Source organism: Lissotriton helveticus, chromosome 5_1 (assembly GCF_964261635.1).
Source record: "Lissotriton helveticus chromosome 5_1, aLisHel1.1, whole genome shotgun sequence".
In the NCBI taxonomy this organism is placed as follows: Eukaryota; Metazoa; Chordata; class Amphibia; order Caudata; family Salamandridae; genus Lissotriton; species Lissotriton helveticus.
In genome coordinates, this window is record NC_136065.1 from 1,833,024,720 (window position 1) to 1,833,045,989 (window position 21,270).

General features: G+C 47.0%; 1 protein-coding gene across 1 annotated transcript in view; it reads left to right on the top strand.

The window, feature by feature from the left end:
- Positions 1-239: 239 nt before the first annotated feature.
- The window catches only part of LOC144752812 (uncharacterized), a 762,950-nt gene continuing 741,919 nt past the window's right edge, over positions 240-21,270 (top strand). Inside the window, exon 1 of the mRNA XM_078640662.1 lies at positions 240-337. The gene's annotated coding sequence lies outside the window, so the exon portion shown is untranslated. The remainder of the gene's footprint in view (positions 338-21,270) is intronic.

Here is a 21,270-nt window from a genome sequence, read left to right on the forward strand (position 1 = left end):
TTAGAGGAATTTCACTTAATTGTTATACTCACGAGGCATTTCTTCGACTTAATCCCTAAATCCACCACACACCCAAACGTGTCCACACTTACTCCACACAATAACCTGGTAATTGTTCATATTACAGCTTTTTGAGCACGGCTACGCTGCGGAATTGCAGCCTTCTCGGTTGTATTGATGCGGCCCTCTCTTCCTCTGCGCCCCAGAAGCCCTTGCGGCCGCAGAACTGTAAACAAGCGGGTGGAGCCGGCAGGACGGCGCGATAATGGCCGCTAAACAATGCCTGCGTAATACAAATAACAGATATCTCGCGCAGCGCGGTAGCGCCGAAGGGAAGGTGAGTATTACCTCTCCGCACTAACCTGCTCTTTAGTCAGGATAATGAGGTACTTTTCAGCGGCTGGGGATTTACGGGAAGATTCCTTTCCTTCTGCTCTCCTGTCTCTGACTGAGTTAGGCCTACGTTCTGAGTGGCTACTAATACTGAATTTGATTTGTAAGCAGTGGGCGAAATTCTGAATTTCTTTCACATAATATGAAAAATGTGTGCAATTGTTTGCAAATTTGCACTTTTTTTGTACTTTGGCCAGGGCCGGATCGGCTACCTGGCGTTTTGGAATGCTGCGCCGGAGCTGGCAGAAAATGTCTTTATGCGTTCTTGCAAGATAATTTATGTGCAAACCAGTCTCATTTGGGTGAAAATTACCCCCAATAATGTGCACGCAAAATGGCAAGTCATTTTGGGAAATTCAACAAACGCAGAATTTTAAAATTTTGTGACACATGACCCACGTAAAAAAACATTCCCCTGTCATAGTTTTTGTTTCTTGGTCAGCGTTACAAGAAAATTGACAAAGTTAGCACACCTATAGGAATTTTCCCTGTTCACTTATCGCAAAGAAAAACCTGGCAAGATTTGCACTGAACAGCTGGTCAGAAAGATGGAAAGGAAATGGGCGCACATACATCAATACTGAACAATATGCTTCTTTCTGAGAAGTTTCAAGTTTCTTTATTTTTGCATAGTTAATTAAAACCATTGCAATGCTACCACTTGCAGAATAACATTTTAAACAGACATTCAATATGATTCCATCCACCTTTGCTGCCTTTAGGGTTGTTGTAATTATAAAAGAAAGAAAAAAACGGATAAAACCAGTTAAAACCCAAAGGTAGAACATTCTTTACAGTTTAAAAACAGAACTAATTGTAGTTATTAATGAATGTCATTAGCTTGCTGGATACTCTAAGAAGGGAAACTTGGATTGGAAGGTGGTACTTGTAAGGGTTGGGGCCCTAGGCCCCCATACACCTAGTGACCCCAGGGAGTTATTATTTGGAACTGGCCTAGGGCACGTGCGCCTGGCCCCTTTTATAAGAAAGGTCTCATGTCCTGTAATGGATGTGTTTGGGGTGAGTGTGGAAGCCAGCCCTCTAGGAGTGGTTGGTCAAAACACATTACTGCTCAACACTAGACCGTGACCCGTTGGTCATTACATCCCTCCCTTCTTTAATAAAAAAATGGGACCACAAGTCCAATCTGTGGGAGAGCAAAATGACAAAAACAACAACTTCACTTAGTCCATTGAAGTTGGTGACAGGATAAGTGGACAGGTGCAGCTGGGAGTACCAGGCATCACGGCACAGCTCTGCTGTTTTAACCAGACTACTCTGGGCACAAATGGCAGTGTAAATGAAGTCTGGATTTCTCGCTCGCCAGTCCTAGTTGTTACAGTCTAGCTGGGCACTGGGGGTCCTGTCCCACCTGGTCTTATCACATGGAAGTCTATGTATAATGTTCGCTGTTCCATTTGGAGCAATAGCGAAGTCTGTAGCTGAGACGTCTTCAAAGGTGTCTTGGCTCCGTGGCTAACAATCCTCCAAAGACATATAACGTACTGGCGACTGTTGAGGATTTTACCTCAGATGTCTCTGTGCTTCCAGCTGCATGATGGTGGAGTAACTTCCGTCTTCCTTCTCTCACCAGGATTCCCCTCTCTTACCAGGATTCCCATCTCACAGGACTCTCCTGAGGACCTCTTCATCAGGCTTCCACAGGACTGTGTGGACTGCGCCCTGTCTCTCCAATGCTATAGGCCCATGGAGGAATCACTACGAGTCCCACCTTCAAGTCAGGTTGGGGTACTCCTGCCATATTGACTCTAGTGCACCTGCATTGACAGGGCAGTCCTTTGGGTAGCCAGACTCCAACTAAGACCTTTGAGCGTCCTGTGACCTGCAGGGGAGCTGCTGCAGATGCATCTCTCATGTCTTGATTTGATTTTGGATTTGTAAAGTGCGTAGCTACCCATGGGCGTCCCAGCGCTATAGTATCAACCTGAGGTGCTCCTGAAGGGAAATTATTCGGGGAAGAGCCAGGTCTTCAGTAATCTGCGGAATGAGAGCAGGTTGGTTTCTTTGCGGATATTAAGGGGGAGGCTGTTCCAGAGCTTAGGGGCGTTGTAAGAAAAGCAGCGCCCGCCCGTGCGCGCTCTTCTAATTCTGGGGATGCTGGCAAGGAACAGAGAGTCTGATCTGAGCTGTCTAGTAGATTTATGGGGTTTGATGAGTGGTTTTAATATTGGCGGGCCTTTGCCCTGCAAGATTTTATGAGATATGCATAGAGTTTTAAAGGCAATGCGCTCCTGGATGGGGAGCCAGTGAAGAGTTTTGAGGGAGGGTTTAGCCGAGCATCTGGATTTCGTCCCGGTAAGGAGTCTTGCTGCGGCATTCTGGGCGTGCTGAAGTTTTTTAATAACAGCTACAGGGGCGCCCAGGTACAGGGCGTTTCCATAATCCAGTCTGGAAATAATAAGGCCCTGGATGAGAATTTTCCTGGACGGGGGGGATGAGAGGGAGGATCTTCCGGGCGGTTCGCAAGAGCCCAAAGCAGGTGCCGGCTGTCTTCCTTGCTTGGGATCTAAAACTGAGGTCCTGGTCGAGCCAGAAGCCTAAGCTCTTGATTTCCTTTTTTGGTGCAGGGGGGAGCCCATGCTGGATGGCCAGGCAAGGGACTTGGGGAGTTTGTTTGGGTCGCCTAGGAGCATAATCTCCGATTTCTCACCGTTGAGCTTTAGTCGGGAGTCACCCATCCATTTGGATATATTATGTAGGCAGGTGGCTAGGTTCTCCATGGACTGGTCGGCTTGATTGATGGAGACGACTAGTTGGGTGTCTTCAGCGTACATGACCACCTTTATGCCGAATGGTGAGGCTATGTCGTGTAACGGCGCCATGTAAACGTTAAAAAGTGTGGGGCTCAGGGAGGATCCCTGGGGAACCCCACACTGAAGGGGGAGAGCTTTGGAATGGCAGTAACTATTGGCACTTGGAAAGTTCTGTTCTCCAGAAACGATTTTAACCATGTCAGGGCGGTGCCAGTGATACCCGTTTTGTAAAGACGGTGGAGGAGGATGGTGACCGCTGCGCCTCTCACCAGGCCGGGTCACCCCCTTGCTCCTCCTGCCGCCTCCTGCTCCTGCCAGCCAGCCTTGCTCCTGCCAGCCAGCCTTGCCGCATTTTTTCCGCCGCCGACGCCCCCCTGGTCCCCCGAGCGGCCTAGCCACAGCAGAGCCGCCCGCTCGCCAGTTCCCGCCGCTGCTCGCCACAGGCCCCGCCCACCACCGGCCCATTGGCCGAGCCGCTCCCGCCGCCCAGCTGACCCGCCCTCACGTCCCCCTTCTTATGACGCCCCCAGAGCGACCGCGCAGCGAACGCGCGCAGCGGGAGCACCGACTGAGCGCCGAAGGTGCGCCAAAGGTAAGCCCGTCCGCGCCTGGACCGCGCCCAGTGCCAGGACCCCTGGCCCTCGCAGACCCCAGCCCACCCGCCGGACGTACGACTCTGCCACCCTCAACGCACTCAACACCGGCCGAATCCCGGGATGCTACCGAGCCACCCCGAGACGCACCCACGGACCCTTCTGCTGCAACGCCTGCAAGTTCACCTGCATCCGGACCTGCACTACTCCAGCACCGACCAAGACCAAGCCGAGCAACAGCAGCAGCCACCTGAAATGCATCCTGCTCAACACCCGCTCCGTCCACAGACACGCCGTCGAGCTCTGGAACCTGCTCGACACAACCTCACCAGACGTCGCCTTCCTCACGGAAACCTGGATGAACGCCTCTTCAGCTCCCGACACCGCCATCGCCATCCCAGACGGCTACAAGATCATCCGGAGGGACCGCATCAACCAGACCGGAGGAGGCATCGCCATCATCCACAGGAACACCATCCGCATCACGACCAACACCGACGACACCCTCGCACCCGCCGAACACCTGCACTTCCAGGTCCACGTCAACCCCAAGACCACCCTCAGAGGCACCCTCATCTACAGACCCCCGGGACCACGCACACAATTCAGCGAAGACATCGCCGACTTCATCAGCCCGCACGCCCTCCTCTCCGCTGACTACATCCTCCTCGGGGACCTCAACTTCCACCTGGAGAACAACAACGACCGCAACACCACCACCCTGCTGGACAACCTCGCCAACCTCAGTCTCAAGCAGCTGGTGACCACCCCCACCCACTACGCCGGACACACACTCGACCCCGTGTTCTCATCCAGCAAGGACATCGCCTTCAGCCACGCCACCGGACTCCACTGGATGGACCACAGCTGCGTCCACTTCAGCTTCAGTAGGACCACGATCCACCACCACCAGCAACAGGTTGCACGCAGGAGCTGGAACAAGATCACAGCCAACCAGCTCGCGACCTCCCTGAGTATGAACCCTTCCACCAGCGCAACGAACCCAAGCCAGGCGGCCACCAACCTCGCAAAGTGGATCAGCAACTGCGCAGACAACCTCGCCCCCCTGAAGACCCCGCCCAGCAGACCCGGTAGCAAGAAAGCCCCATGGTTCACCGACAAACTCAAGAGCTCCAAGAAGAACTGCCGAGCCCTCGAGAGAACCTGGCGCAGAGACCCAACACCGGACAACATGACTGCCCTCAAGCTCGCCACCCGAAATCACCACCAACTCATCCACGCCACCAAGAAAACCGCATTCAAGGAACGACTGGACAACAACGCACACAACAGCAAGGAACTCTTCAACATCGTTAAAGAGCTCTCCAACCCCAACGCCGGAAACAACGACATCACCCCTTCGCAAGACCTCTGCAACTCCCTCGCCTCCTACTTCCACAACAAGATCGCGGACATACACAACAGCTTCAGAACTCAACCGACGCTCGCCACGACCGAACCACCGCCCCCCACAACCACCCTCCGTGCCTGGACCCCGATCAGCACCGAAGACACCGTCCGCACGATGAACTCCATCCAATCCGGATCTCCTACTGACCCCTGCCCTCACCACGTCTTCAACAAGGCCGACGCTGTCATCGCACCCCACCTGCGGGACATCATCAACACCTCCTTCGACACCGCTACCTTCCCGGAGAGCTGGAAGCACGCCGAACTCAGCGCTCTACTAAAAAAGCCATCAGCCGACCCCACCGACCTCAAGAACTACCGCCCCATCTCGCTGCTCCCGTTTCCTGCAAAAGTCATCGAGAAGACCGTCAACAAGCAGCTGGCCGCCTTCCTCGAGACGAACGGATCCCTCGACATCTCGCAGTCTGGCTTCCGGGCCAACCACAGCACCGAGACCGCCCTGATCGCAGCCACCGATGACATCCGAGCACTGCTTGACAACGGAGAAACAGCAGCCCTCATCCTCCTAGACCTCTCCGCGGCCTTCGACACTGTCTGCCACCGAACACTAGTGCAGCGACTCAGCAACGTCGGAATTCAGCAGAAGGCACTGGAGTGGATCATCTCCTTCCTCGCCGGAAGGACACAGAGAGTCCGCCTCCCCCCGTTCAGATCTGAAGCCACCAAAGTCATCTGCGGCGTCCCTCAAGGCTCCTCGCTCAGTCCAACCCTCTTCAACGTCTACATGAGCCCCCTCACAGACATCGCACGCCAGCACAACCTCAACATCATCTCCTACGCCGACGACACCCAGCTGATTCTCTCCCTCACCAACGACCCCGCCACCGCCAGAGCCAACCTTCACGAAGGGATGAAAGAGGTAGCCGAATGGATGAAGAACAGCCGCCTGAAGCTGAACTCGGACAAGACGGAAGTCCTCATCCTGGGATCCTCACCCTCCGCCTGGGACGACTCCTGGTGGCCCCCCGCCCTAGGCAGCGCACCCAAACCAACAGACCACGCACGCAACCTGGGCTTCATCCTGGACTCCTCCCTCTCCATGACCAGACAAGTCAACGCCGTCGCCTCGTCGTGCTTCAACATCCTGCGCATGCTACGGAAGATCTTCCGGTGGATCCCCACCGAGACCAGGAAGACGGTCACCCAGGCCCTCGTCACCAGCCGTCTGGACTACGGCAACTCCCTCTACGCCGGAACCACCGCCAAACTCCAGAAGAGACTCCAGCGGATCCAGAACGCCTCAGCACGACTCATCCTGGACATCCCCCGTCGCAGCCACATCTCCGGACACCTGAGAGACCTGCACTGGCTCCCGGTCAACAAGAGAATCATCTTCCGACTCCTCACCCACGCACACAAAGCCCTACACAACCAGGGCCCAGGATACCTCAACAGCCGCCTCAACTTCTACGCTCCCAAACGCCAGCTTCGATCGACCAGCCACGCCCTCGCCGCCGTCCCCCGCATCCGAAGAGCCACCACAGGGGGACGGTCCTTCTCCTACCTCGCCGCCAAGACATGGAACTCCCTCCCGAACCACCTACGCCTGACCCAGGACCACCTCGCCTTCAGGAAGCAACTCAAGACCTGGCTGTTCGAGCAGTAGCGGACCCCCCCCCCCCTAGCGCCTCGAGACCCTCTGGGTGAGTAGTGCGCTATATAAATGCATTGATTGATTGATTGATTGTGTGCTCCACCGTGTCAAAGGCAGCGCTCAGGTCCAGGAGGATCACTGCCACTGATCCCCCTGCGTCCAGAATGGATCTAGTCTCCTCTGTCACAGCCAGGAGGGCGGTATCGGTCCCCTCTCCTGGTCTGAACCCAGTCTGAGAGTGGCGGAGGAGGTTGTTGGTCTCTAAAAAGGTTGATAGCTGCTCGTTCACGATTTTTTCTGCCACTTTGCTAATGCCTGGGAGGAGGGAGATTGGTCTAAAATTGGAGGGGTCCGTGGGGTCAAGGTGGGGTTTCTTGAGAGTGCAAACTATCGCACTTTTCCAATTGGCGGGGACTGTCCCTTGGACGAGGGAGGCATTTACCAGCCTGGTTAGGAGGGGAGAAATTGTAGGAGCAACTAGTTTCAATTTGCTCATGGGCGCTGGATCGGCCGGGGATCCACTCTTCACTCGATTAAGAGTGGCCACCAGTCTCTCGATGGAGATGGGGAGGAAGGCTTCCAGGAAGGGGGCGTCTTGGTCGACGGGCCCATCTGGTGGGTCGGTCGGGGGGTGTAGCGGGGGAAAGGTTTTAAGGATATTAAGGATTTTGGTTGAGAAGAACTCGGCGAGTTGGGTGCATCTGGCGACGGTGGAGTCACCGACAGGCTGGGGTTCGGGGACTTTCATAAGTGACCGTACTATACGGTAGGTCTCCTTAGATGAATTTGCTGCAGCTAAAATGTTCCCTTCGAAGTAGGCAGCTTGCGTGCTTTTTATAAGGGTTTTATATTGTTTAATGGAGGATTTGTAGGTTTCTTTGCTATTTGACGCCCAGTCTTTTCACCAGAGACGTTCACGTTTTTTTACATTTTTTCCGTAGTTCACGTAATTCAGGGGTGAACCAAGGTGACTTGAATGATCCCCTCTTACTGGGGAGGGTTTTGAGAGGGAGGACGGAGTCGAGGGATGTTTCTATCCAGGTTCGGATTTGGATGTCTGCTAATGAGGGGTCCGGATCCAAGGTAGGGGTGGAGGCAGACAGCTGACCGGCCCATGCATCCGTGTCCAATTTGTGCCAGGGGCGAGCGGGTGCTTGGGGAGGAGGGTCATGGGTGGGTTTAGTGAAGATTGGGAGTTTAAGGAAGATCAGGTGGTGATCAGTCCAGGGGATGGGGAGGGGCATTGATGTGGCAAGTTCCGGGATATTAGAGAAGATAGGGTCCAGGAGGTGACCCTTATTGTGGGTGGGGTGAGGATTTTTCAAGAGGAGGCTGAGTGCAGCTAGGTCGTCTTTGAGGTCTATGGCTGTTTTGTTCCCTGGGTCGTCAAAATGGATGTTAAGATCTCCTAACACGGTGAAGTTGGAGGAGAGAAGCTTGGGAGGTGGCTGTGTCCACCAGAGAGTTAGGGAACTGTCCAAGTGGGCCCGGGGGTCGGGAACTGTCCAAGTGGGCCCGGGGGTCGGTAGATCAATAGTCCTGACAGGGTTTTCTCCAAGGAGAGGTGTATGGAGAAGTGAATGTTTTCGCAAGCGAGGATAGGGCTGTCCTTGATTTGGCAGGAGAGGTAGGCTTTGGTGATAATTGCTATGCCGCCTCCTGACCCAGCGGTCTGTCTAGGTGTTTGATTAGGTAACCCGGGGGGAGAGCTTGGACTATGTCTGGGTCTGATGCTGAGTTGATCCAGGTTTCCGTGAGGAACAGCACTTCGATATCGTTATTTAAAATTAAAAAGTTGATCTCGGTGCTGTGTTTGGGGAGGGATCTGCAGTTGAGCAGGGCCATTTTGATTGTGCTGATTTTGGGGGGGAAGTGAGGAGTGAGCCTCTATGAGCAGTGGTTGCATTTGTTATGCCGCTCTTCAGGTGAGATTGAGTGGAGACAAGGGTCAGGAGTACTAAGCATGAGTTGCCGAAGTGTGCCAGCCGCGTAGCTGAGGGGTGCCGAGCTGGAAGATGCAGGGGGACTGGGCCCATGGCCCGTCCTGGCGCGGACGGGCGCAGATGGGCTTGCCTTTGGCGCGCTGACGGTGCGCCCGCAGCGCGCGTCCACTACGCGTCCGGCCAAGGCACATTGTTATAAGGGGAGGAGTGGGGGCGTGGCCTCAGGGCAGTGGGCGTGGCCTGGCTTTCCGGCTGGTTGGCGGCAAATGAGTGCTCTGACCCGCGGCAGTGTTCAGATCGCTGCGCAGGGTTAGTCTGATCAGGTGAGAAGGAGGGGGAGTGCACAGGAGAATGTGAGACACAGATAAAAACAGTAGTTATTTTCAATAAATTTTAAAAAGATCGAGCGTTCCTCCCGGCTTCCGCCTCAGGAGCGATTCTGTCAGGCAAATGCGAGCTTTGAAATCAAGCGCGACTTATGTAGCGGTCTGGGGGGGCGTGACCTCAGGCGGGATTCGGGATGTCGGGATTCCTCTTTCACTGGAAATCCCTGAGGCCCTTGCCCCTGGATTGCCACTGGATGGTGTAAATTGCTAACCCTCTTTTAAGCCCCACGACCTTGTAGTGTAGTTCCTATTATCCCAATAGGCTCTGCGCATTGGAATAATACCTTCAATAGTATAGGCCTAGACCAGACGTTAACTAGGTCTTCTATTGTCGATATTAGACTTAAAGTTTTGGGTTTGCCAGCTAGCTCAGAGTTCACTAGAAACTTTCTCGAATAGGCAAGGAGGAGTTGAACCTCCCTGGATAGACAAGAAGGGATTTAGTTTCTGACAACCATAGAACATGACAACTTTGCTCTCCCCTAATCAAGAGTGTATCTCTAGAGTTGTGTGAAAACAAAAGACAACTTATTTTACTCAGTCAGTACGTGCATTCTTAGTCTCACAAGATTGTAGAGAAAAGGAAGAGACGGGCGTGTTCAATAAAAGATGGTATTTATTGATCAGTCTCTTTTCTCATACAGGAGAAATGAATCGATATTATCGCAATACTTATGGTTAAGTAAAGTGCATACAATAAAAGCAGAAGTATAAAATAATACTGTAAAAACATTTATATGGTTTCTAAGCCATAAGGTGGTTTAAAATGGATAAAATAGATACATACACATATACATTTGACTAATCGTACTCAACTGGTGTTTCTAACTACGCCTACCCCAGTGTACCTGACCTAAGCCTAATACGTGGGCGGGAATAGAAAGTAGCAGTTTAAGTTAAGTTTGTTTTGCCAAGTGACTGACTCAAGAATTCTCTGCAAGGGGTTATTCAGTTCTGTACCTGGAATCTAGGATGAATGAGGGATGGTATCTCTCGTCTCTGGTCTCGATATTCCAGGCTGCCTGCGAGGGCTACCCGTAAGCGCCGGAGCTGGATTTCTCGGCAGGAGAAAGCAGCGTCTCGTTCTCAGCGCGTCAGGAAGGCGGGGCTGCGCCAGCGGGGTCTGCTCTGCTCTGGGCTTCGGCAAGTCTGGCTGCTCCGATCTCGTCACCACCGCGTGTGTTTGCTTAAGGCAATACCGGTAATATTTATACCTGTAAGGTGCCGAGATTGACGTAAGGATGGACATAGATACGTCAATAAGGATGTCATACGAGCTGGTCGTTAGCACATTCTTTTGCTGAAGTTCTCGGTGAAATCAAAACAATGGCTGCAGGGTTTTTCCCAGGTTGTCATAGGTTTGATTTGTTTTGAGAACTCCGTATGCCTTATCAGGGGCTGGAGGAATATTGCTTGTCTAATTAGATGGCAAGCGTTATGACCTAATCAGATAACACGTTCCTGTGCCGTGGTGTGGCTTCATCAGATAACGGTTTCTGCATCATGGGATGGCTGCTAGTTAACTTGTTAACCAGAACAGGGTCAGGAATAGGGGGATCGATACAGAACCTATAGGAATACATCACACCCACTCCACGCTAACTATGGCCATATTTACGAATCTAGGCATAGTAAAACATACTGTAGAGTATCGTGTATACCTTACCACCCCAAAATACATATAATGCATTTCGAAATTATCTAATATACGGAAAAAGCAGTCACATGTATTATATGCACTCAAGCTGTAGAATAATGCTAAAGTAATCACGCATATGTATACACTATTGCTAAGTTGTATATGAGAATTTACACATGAAATGGCTCTTAATACAGAAAAAAGTTCGAGACCACTTCATCACAGAATAAAAAATAATTATGAACATACCAGCGGGCAGCTAATGTCTATAAAGTTTCTAAAAATAGAAATTTTAGTTCTCTAAGAATAGTTCTTACTTTAAGCAGATGATAAGTGTCCCGAAAAAATCGTCAAAATATTTTGGGGCTGCTGAAAAATTTGCTGTCCGTGAACTGGAGGGGAAATTGTTCATGTAATTTTATCATTAAAGTTGAAGGCCAAATTCAGGGTGTTGGGAACGCCGTGTGCTAGCTTGCTCAAAAGTCTCTATTTCTGCTCTGGTGAGAACTTCATATCATTTAGACTGTCGAAAAAGCTGTCAACAGCTTCCTGGGAGAGTTCCACTAACTCGGAAAAAGGTGTAACCATGCATTCGTGCGCATGATTGTCTCCATTGACGTTTTGATTAGCATTGCTGACAGAAGGTCGTACCTGATCGATGCTGCTTTCATCTTGAACTTCACTACCCCTTAATCGTAGTGGTGAAGTTTCCACGAATGCCGTCATCAGGATTGGTAGCCGTTGAGGGCAGCACAAAGCATGAGCCGTTATTGGACTCAACAATGTTTCTGCATCCATTGGCGCATCTGATTGTAGCGTCAGACAGGTGTCCAACACGCATTCTTCTCCGCACAGCAAGCACCTTAATACAGGTAAAACACATCGATGCCACATTGGTCGAAATGAAAGAAACCAAGTCATGTTCAGGTCTCTAAGCCGGGAAAGTCCCAGGATTTTTGATATCCGGTCCCGGTATCCAATGGCTCGGATTGTTTCTTCCCTTGTCGCAGGTGTTTTGTCTGTGACATGGTTTGCCATAACGAAATATAAGGACTAAGAATAGGATTCCTGCAATTAGTCCTAAAATGAGGGGAAGTCCGCCAAAAATCGAATGGACGAAATCTGGAAAAATACCCAGTATGGCTTTGAATGGTGTTAATGCCATCGAAAATACTGTCTTAAATACTTTTGAGACTCCACTGGTATCAGAAATATTTAAGATTTCATTCAGGATTTCTGCGAAATGTATGGGGGAATTAGTTGATAACAATGAGTGAATCTCTGCAGTCGTCCTTGCGACTAGGAGATCATACGTTTCTTTTGATGACGTGAGTCTGGTCGGCGTCTGAAGAAGCACTGTTTTCATTCTGCTTAAAGTATCTATTCGAATAGAAGTAATTTTCAAGTTAGGCCATGCCCTTGCCTCCCTGTCTGGAAAGGAGCTGGGGAACAATAAGCGTCCACAGCACTTGACCTTCGCAGTCGTAGTTACGAGATAAGGAGTCCCAGGCATAAGACTACAACATCTGCGGTCCACAATTAGAATGTAACTCCCATTATAGAGTCTTTGAAAAAATGGTTCTATCTCTGTTGCAGGTGTGCCTAGCTGGTGACATGAAAGGTTATTTGAGTTCCCTTCACAGGCTCCATGCAAACTAATTCCGTTACACAGAAGTGCACCTCTTAGTGACATCGCACAATTATTGCCACTAAGAAACACTTTCTGTCCTTTATTACTGACACATGCATGTGAATAGGGCAAATTCCATGTTGTCTTAATGTACCCTTTTCCCAATTTTTCGTACATGCCAGCCTGTATATATTTTTGGCAGTATTGAAACCTGAAGGTTGATATTGGAATATTAATTATCCCATGTATTATCCATTCACTGACAGGTCGTTCTGACATTGTCACTGGTAATCTATCGAGTTTCTCAATGCTCAGGATTGTATAATCAGCACCCTTCTGTGCCATACTGACTTGTTTATCAGTAAGGTTAAAGATATTGAATAGTGACGTTGTGTTGATTAAACGCCAAGGCACATAGCCTGAACGCAGATTTAGTAACGTCCAGCCAAGCTGTACAATAGAACGCAATTGAGACTGACCGTGTTGTAACAACAGTAAGTCTTGCGATATTATGTCGATTGCTGAAGACACAATGCTGTCCAAAGAAAAAATTCTGGAGGACAGAGTCATTAACCCATTGTCCACTACAGAAAGTGATTTTTCCAAATTAATACGGTCAATTTCCCGTATACTTTCTGCTGTCTCAATTTGAGTAACCTTCCAGGCCTCGTTGTAAGCTGCATATACAGAGGCTGCTATGAAGCGTTTTTGACGCTGTTTGCGCGGTCCCATAATGAAATCACGCAAGTCAGCACCATCAGTAAGTAAAGTTAGGTGTTGCTTAATTTCTGTCAGTGTGGAAGTTTGTAGCCATTGAAGGCATAATTTGCCCACACTGTAGGTGGTTATTATCCCTGGGTGTTGTCTTTGGGAATATCCAGGGTCTGGCCTGGTCAATGTGAACCCCTGTGTTTTGTTCAGGAATCTATCTTGACAGTTATTAGTATCTGTGGGCCAGATCAACCATTGTTTCCAATCAGGATGTGTTCTGTTTTGGTTTAGTACATAGTTTACGTCTATCTCTTCATCTGTAGAGCTATTGCTGTTCATTGTTGGCTTTGGAATAGACGGTTTATGTAAGTCTTTGATTTTGGCTAAGCCAAGACAGGTGGTTTGTTGAACAGTGTCATTTAAAAATATAATTTGTTCTGGGATCATGCAGGCTCTAAACAATGATTCTATACCTTGTACTTGCCATTCTTTTGTACCCAAACACTTTTTACTTCAACATTTTTGTCCCAATAATCAAAACCAAAAGTATTCATTTGTTCAAAAAATGAGTCTGAATATATCAATTTCGTGTTTGTTAGCATGGTCTTTGTCCCTGTCTTATTTGACAATTTGAAATAAAATGTTTCAGCATTACTTGTGTTGAACCCTGAAAAGTATGAATATTTGTTATAAAAGGTTCTTGAGCTTCCTTTTGGAGGGGTTGCACAATGTTCCCATTGATTATAATTTAAAACATTTCTAGGTTGTGCCGATTTATGTAGAAAATGGTTACCATAGTGGTTGTAACAGTACATACTATCATAATTAGTCGAACCCTGCAAATAATCATGTTTTGTAAATTTAGCAGACATTACTAAGTCAGACATCATGTTCTTAATGCTTTCGAAGTCCCAATCATCAGCAAATGAGCTTGGTTTTACAAAGTCACTCAATGAGATCTTGATTTGGTGTGGATATTTCAGGATTTCGACCGGACCATAAATTTCATAGTCAGTATTGTCCCATGCTACCCCACCCGGTATAGGATTGGCTGTGAAGTTGACTGAAGAAAGTTCTCTTTTCTCGACGTGTGAAGATGTGTGTGGTTTGAGGATCAAGTTGATTTTCTGACTTGCTGTGTCCATTTTAGCATATTTTCCCTCAATGAAGCGTCCCAAAGTTAGTACCATGATGAGCCAAAGTATGAGGATAAATGCACCAAAGCCCACCCAAAATTCAATCCATGGAGAAATCAGATAGGTTTCTTTCAGTTGTTTCAAAAGTTATTTAGCTTTATCTTTAAAGGTTTTTGTTGATGGCTGTGTTTTTGATTCACTGAGGTCTTCAGAGGAATCATCGAAGTTTATGAAGTAGCCGGATGCAGTTCTGTCAATTGTTCCAATTGCTTCAGGATTACTGTTTCTTGCATATTCGTTTGTTACTTCATTGTAGGTTGGTGTGTCTTTACTAAATGTTTTTATTTGGGTTTTCAGAGGTTTAAGTTCCATTGCATTGTTGCACAGTCCTTGTTGTTCTTCTGTAGGCGTTTCGAATGTGATTAGCCTCTTAGTTAGGACCTCTGTATTGGTAGCAAACCTTGGTGTTCTACTACTTATCGGGAGTCCACTTGGCCTACTGTTTGTTATCGGCCACATGATTGTGGTTTTACCAGGTCGATGGATACAACTCGGTACTCCTTTTTTCCAGCAAGCGGCGGTAGTACAACTGATCTTGTCCCGTTGATAGACAAGACAGGAACTGCTTTTCTGTAAGAAGGCCCAAATTCCTTCTTTACCGCGATCTTTTCTCTGACTAGATCCCCGACTTTTGGAATCCAGACAGGTCTTGCTGGGACAGGTGGTGGTTCTTCAGTGGTTGTTGGCTGCTGTTTCAACTTTATGTTGCTCAGGTCTTTTCTTGTTTTGTTTAAGTCCTGCAAAATAGCCAAACGATCTTTGATATCAAAGCATTTTTCCTTCACCACTGAAGTCTGACTGTCAAGATCTAAGACTAACATCCTAGTTCCAAACAATAATTCGTACGGACTGAATCCCTTCAGAGAATTTCTTGGCAGGTTGTTTAGACTACGTTGGACACTTATTAGATGTTTGACCCACCCAGCTCCCGAACCTAATATCCTTTCCGTTATAGATAGCTTTATGCCTTGGTTTTTTCTTTACACCATCCCGTGAAGTGTGAAGAATCCCGCTGTGCTATGCTCATTTAGCCATGTTTCCCCACAGGCTTGAGGGCTAAAGTGAAAACATTGGTCAAACGTAGCATGCTCCTAGCGTATATGCCATTTAGACTCGCAAATCTTTGTATAACAGTCCAGACGTCAGCCGAGTGCTGGGGATCTACATTATAAGTGGAAACTAGCCTGTATATGTTAATCGGACGCTTTGCTTTTTACTGTTGATCCTTTCTGGAGTGAAACGCCACGGTAGTATACCGTTTCTCTCGCCACTGCGATCTCTGTTGCAGTCCGGGCATTCTTTTACAAAAATGTGATGCTGCAGGCTCATGCCTGGCCACCAGTACACTGATTGTAATTCTTCCAGAGAATCTTTTAGTTTGAGGTGTCTGAGACCCTCGCCCATATGTGCGTCTGCTATTAACAAAGTTCTCCTGTCCTTGTTTGGAATTACTCTATCCCCCACTCCAGGGATTCGAGCAAAAGGGACGGAGTTTGCATCGATTATGTATGTATAATTGAGTGGATAGTTGATCGGTAGCGCTGAGCAGTCGCCTTTTGATGACCAGCATTGTTTCACCGTCAATGTATTTCACTGTACGCTTGATTCTAGCTACGGAAGCCGATTTAGTTGCTACCGCTGTGGCTGTCTCAGCCAATGAATTCCCTGCAACGTGAACGCCATCACGTTGATGACTCAGTGTATGTATCACGTGAGTCTTTGGTAGTTCTTTTTGTAAAAGAGCTATTTGTTCCCAAAGCAGTTTTTGCTTTATTGTTGCACCTGTGTCATCTTTGTAACCGTTTTGAATCCATTTCTGCAAATCCTTGTTATATGATTTGACGCAGTAATATGAATCGGACACTATAAGTGTCGGGAATTCGCGATCTGCATTATCTAGCGCCATTTTCAATGCTATTATTTCAGTCTGTTGTTCTGAATTAGTTTCTACTGAGTGTGTTTTTGTTAATAGAGGTCTTAGTTTACCTCCGCGCCACACTTCTTTTGTAATCTCACATGTGGGGTTGTATGCTTGTTCTCCCCAAACGGAGGGTTGAGCATGTCCGTCTGTATAGATTACACAGGCGTATTGTCGTAAGGGCAGAATGTCGATTGGCAGAGGGAATGTTCTTTCATATTCTAGATTTTTCAATTCTTTTAATTCTGGATCAAAGTAGTATTTTACTTTGTCCGTTGTAATTGAATTCACCCATTGTATCCATTCCGGATTCAATGCTGTTGTTGGTAAATTACACGGTGTTGTTAATGCCTCAAAGGCTGATTCTGCTGTTCTGACTGTAATACGTCTACCGTCAGCTTTATCTTTTTCTCTAGCTATTGCGGTTTGAACTGCATGAACAATGTTTTCTTTAATGCTGAACTTCTTTTCAGCTTCTGTGTACAAGTGTGAGTTGAATGCAATTGGTACCTTTTCTCCCTCATTAGAGGTCAGGTATGTGAATCCGCATCTTCCTGGGATGACTCGAATCACAAGATTGCGTGTGTTATCACGTGTTTCTAATTTTGTTTTTATTAACATGTCAGTTTGTAAGGATCTCAGAATTTCTGTGTGTATTTGAGTCCAATTGGTTCTTTTAAAATCTGGTTTTATTAGATCATAAAGGGGCTTGACCCTTTCTGCGTAATTTGCAATGTATGTTCTTCCGAAATTTAGGAAGCCTAGAATTGACTGTAGGTTTTTTAGTGTTCTAGGTGCTTGGAGTACGGCACATTTCTCTAGGAAATTGTCAGCCAGGCTTTTGCCTTCACTTGATAATTCATATCCTAAGAACAGGACTGTTAGATGGGCAATTCTAGATTTTTTAAAGTTGAATTTGTAACCCTCTGCTGCGAACCCAAGTATTATGGTGTTCACTCTCTTCAAGTGAGTATCCAAGTCATCATCTGTTAGGTATATGTCGTCGACATAAGATAATGCTTCGTCATCATATGTTTGTAGTAACTCTGTTACCCTCGCTGAGAATAATCCTGGGCTGTTCTTGAACCCCTGGGGTAACCGACAGAATTGTTTTTGAGCGCCATTTATTGAGAACGCGGACAAATATCTGCTCTCTGGTGCTATTTTTTGACAAAAGAATCCATTAGAGATGTCTAATGTTGTTTTGTATTTTTTGCGCACTATGTTATTCATTAGTGCAGCACTATGCGAGTTTTGCACTGCAAAAGTTTTGCAACATGAGTTAAGGTGTCTGTAATCCAAAACAAGACGATATGAATTGTCTGGTTTGGAGACAGGAAACAAAGGGTTGTTCATTTGTGAGGTGCAAGTTTCAATCACCCCCTGGTATTCTAGTTGATCTAGGATTTCTTTTACCTGTTTTTTAGCTTCTTGCTTAATTGGGTACTGTCTTTGTGCAGTAGGTTGTGTTTTTAACTGGATTTTGTGAGGAGGAGAGTCCTCATCCCATCCTACGTGATTTTTATATAAAGCAGGAGCTTGAGCTACTGCCCACTTTCTGGCAAGTGTGTATTTTTTATGAATTGGGATATGATTTGAGAAGGCAGGCATAATTATTTCCTCGCTATGAGGGCAGTCCCTGACAAACTCTGGTGGCCAGTCTTTTTCAGCTAGAAGGATGTCATAGCCCTTGGAGAGATTAGCCCAAAATAGTCCCCTTATTTTCCTAGTCTTATCCCCCTCAATACGTAATGTTATTTCATATATTTTGTGAGGTTTGCTAACTCTGGTGTCTGCAGTTTCCACTTGAAGGTATTCATTTGTGTCCACTGTCTCCAGATGATTCATAAGGACTTTGCGTGCTATGCTCACTTCTGCTGCGCTGTCTAGCATTGTCTGAGCCCACTCTCCGTTTTTCAGTTGTGTCCTCAGTATTCTCTGCATTGTTAAATACTTTAATACTGGCTACCTTCTTTTTTGGAAATTGTAATTTCTTTTTTAGGTGAGCAGGTTCCTTGTCTTTGGACTTGACGTGCTCTTCTCTTTGTTCTGATCGTCCTCTTCTTTCCGATTTCTGCGAGGAAGTCTGAAAAGATTGAGAGGGACGTGTATCAAAATCTTGATATCTATCAGGTTTCTTTATATTATCCCTATTTCTAAGGTTGTATTTTTTCACAGAGGGCTCCCTTTGGGGAGACCTGTGTCCTTGGTTTGGAGATCTTTCTCTCCGCCGAGGAGACCTTCCTCTGGACTGGAATTTCTTTTCTTTAGGATTGGATTGTTTGTTTCCATCCCAGCTCTTTTTTTGTGATGTTAAATTATTATTAAAAAATACTTTTTCAGGACTTTCAATCAGTTGGGGTTTTACTGGTATTCCACCTAAACTATCTCTACCTAGTTCCTCATAGGATTTTTCTATAATTCTGGCAATTTCAGCTGGTTGGTCTGCTATATCTGTTTCTTTTAACCTTTGGCGGATCGCCACGTTTGCTGCTTCTCCCTTTATATTGGCTAGTAATATAGCCAAGACCTGCTTGAAGTCTTTTAGTAATTTCATACCAAGAGTTAAAGCGGGGTCTGGACCGTATTCATCTTGAATTTGTTTTAGCACATCTGGTATTACCGAGATGGATGGAACACCATGCGTTTTTGTGTAAATGGAAGCAAAGACTGTACCCCAAGTGTCACAGTCCTCCACGTGTGGTGCGATTCCCATTGGAAGACAGATAGTCAGAATCCTGTGTTTTTCCAACGGGGTGGTGTCTGGAAACACCGCCTCTATTTGGGTGATTTTTTGTGCTAACCAGAATGGTATTTGTTCCCTTTTAGCTGGTACTTTACCTAGGCAGGACTGTATGTTCTGTGGTGTAATTTTATTTGTGTTCCCCTGATGAGGGGTCAGTTGTGGAATTTTAATTGCTGGTTGGATTGTTGAAGTCCTCATTACATATTGGACTAATTGTCTATGTACTTTTAATAATTGTTTTAGTTGTATTAAAAGATCTGCTGCAGACATTCTTTCGATGTCTAGATGTGGTGTGTATCCGGCTAGGACCGGCCACGTTGCTCCTGGTCTACCTAATGGACCGAGCCTGGTGATGTGATTATTATGTTTTAGGGCGCCATTAAACAAGAGCAGGTGCTCTTGAAATTTAAGTGGTACTTCCACCTCCTCGAAAGGAGTGTATTCATTAGGAGGATCCTCTGTTTTGTAATAGTGGAAGTGCTTTGTTACAGCGTTTGCTGCTGGAAAGTGTATCCATGAATAAAATACCTCTGTCTGCCGATATTCGTGTGCCTCTATTACGAATATGACTGTGCCACCTCTAGGTGTCAGTCCATTTTCTATAAGTTTTAAAGTTATAGATTTTCTTACGTTGACCGGGATGAGTATTATATCCGTGTCTGCGTCTTGCATAGTATTATCAGCTGCTACTAGTTCAGCTGCTAATCTAGCTGTCTCTCTTTCTTCATCACTGTCTACCATTTTACCGACAGGAAGGTTTTTCCGTTTGTTTGCAGATCAGGTTTCTTATGGAAACAAAGATTAGATGCACAATATTTTGGAACAGTGTATCCTTCAACGTTGATTGAACCAAAAACCATACATAGGAGTTCCCTCCTGCGAGGTTAGGCGGATATGACCTTTCACCCACTCCAGACGTCTTTGGAGTATTATGGGAAAAAAGGGGTCTGAGTGAAAAAGCACGACTGAGTTACTCTAATGTCTTGCGTTAGTTTTATCGCCTTTCCAAACGTTTGGGCGCCATGTAGTGTAGTTCCTATTATCCCAATAGGCTCTGCGCATTGGAATAATACCTTCAATAGTATAGGCCTAGACCAGACGTTAACTAGGTCTTCTATTGTCGATATTAGACTTAAAGTTTTGGGTTTGCCAGCTAGCTCAGAGTTCACTAGAAACTTTCTCGAATAGGCAAGGAGGAGTTGAACCTCCCTGGATAGACAAGAAGGGATTTAGTTTCTGACAACCATAGAACATGACAACTTTGCTCTCCCCTAATCAAGAGTGTATCTCTAGAGTCGTGTGAAAACAAAATACAACTTATTTTACTCAGTCAGTACGTGCATTCTTAGTCTCACCAGATTGTAGAGAAAAGGAAGAGACGGGCGTGTTCAATAAAAGATGGTATTTATTGATCAGTCTCTTTTCTCATACAAGAGAAATGAATCGATATTATCGCAATACTTATGGTTAAGTAAAGTGCATACAATAAAAGCAGAAGTATAAAATAATACTGTAAAAACATTTATATGGTTTCTAAGCCATAAGGTGGTTTAAAATGGATAAAATAGATACATACACATATACATCTGACTAATCGCCAACTGGTGTTTCTAACTACGCCTACCCCAGTGTACCTGACCTAAGCCTAATACGTGGGCGGGAATAGAAAGTAGCAGTTTAAGTTAAGTTTGTTTTGCCAAGTGACTGACTCAAGAATTCTCTGCAAGGGGTTATTCAGTTCTGTACCTGGAATCTAGGATGAATGAGGGATGGTATCTCTCGTCTCTGGTCTCGATATTCCAGGCTGCCTGCGAGGGCTACCCGTAAGCGCCGGAGCTGGATTTCTCGGCAGGAGAAAGCAGCGTCTCGTTCTCAGCGCGTCAGGAAGGCGGGGCTGCGCCAGCGGGGTCTGCTCTGCTCTGGGCTTCGGCAAGTCTGGCTGCTCCGATCTCGTCACCACCGCGTGTGTTTGCTTAAGGCAATACCGGTAATATTTATACCTGTAAGGTGCCGAGATTGACGTAAGGATGGACATAGATACGTCAATAAGGATGTCATATGAGCTGGTCGTTAGCACATTCTTTTGCTGAAGTTCTCGGGGAAATCAAAACAATGGCCGCAGGGTTTTTCCCAGGTTGTCATAGGTTTGATTTGTTTTGAGAACTCCGTATGCCTTATCAGGGGCTGGAGGAATATTGCTTGTCTAATTAGATGGCAAGCGTTATGACCTAATCAGATAACACGTTCCTGCGCCGTGGTGTGGCTTCATCAGATAACGGTTTCTGCATCATGGGATGGCTGCTAGTTAACTTGTTA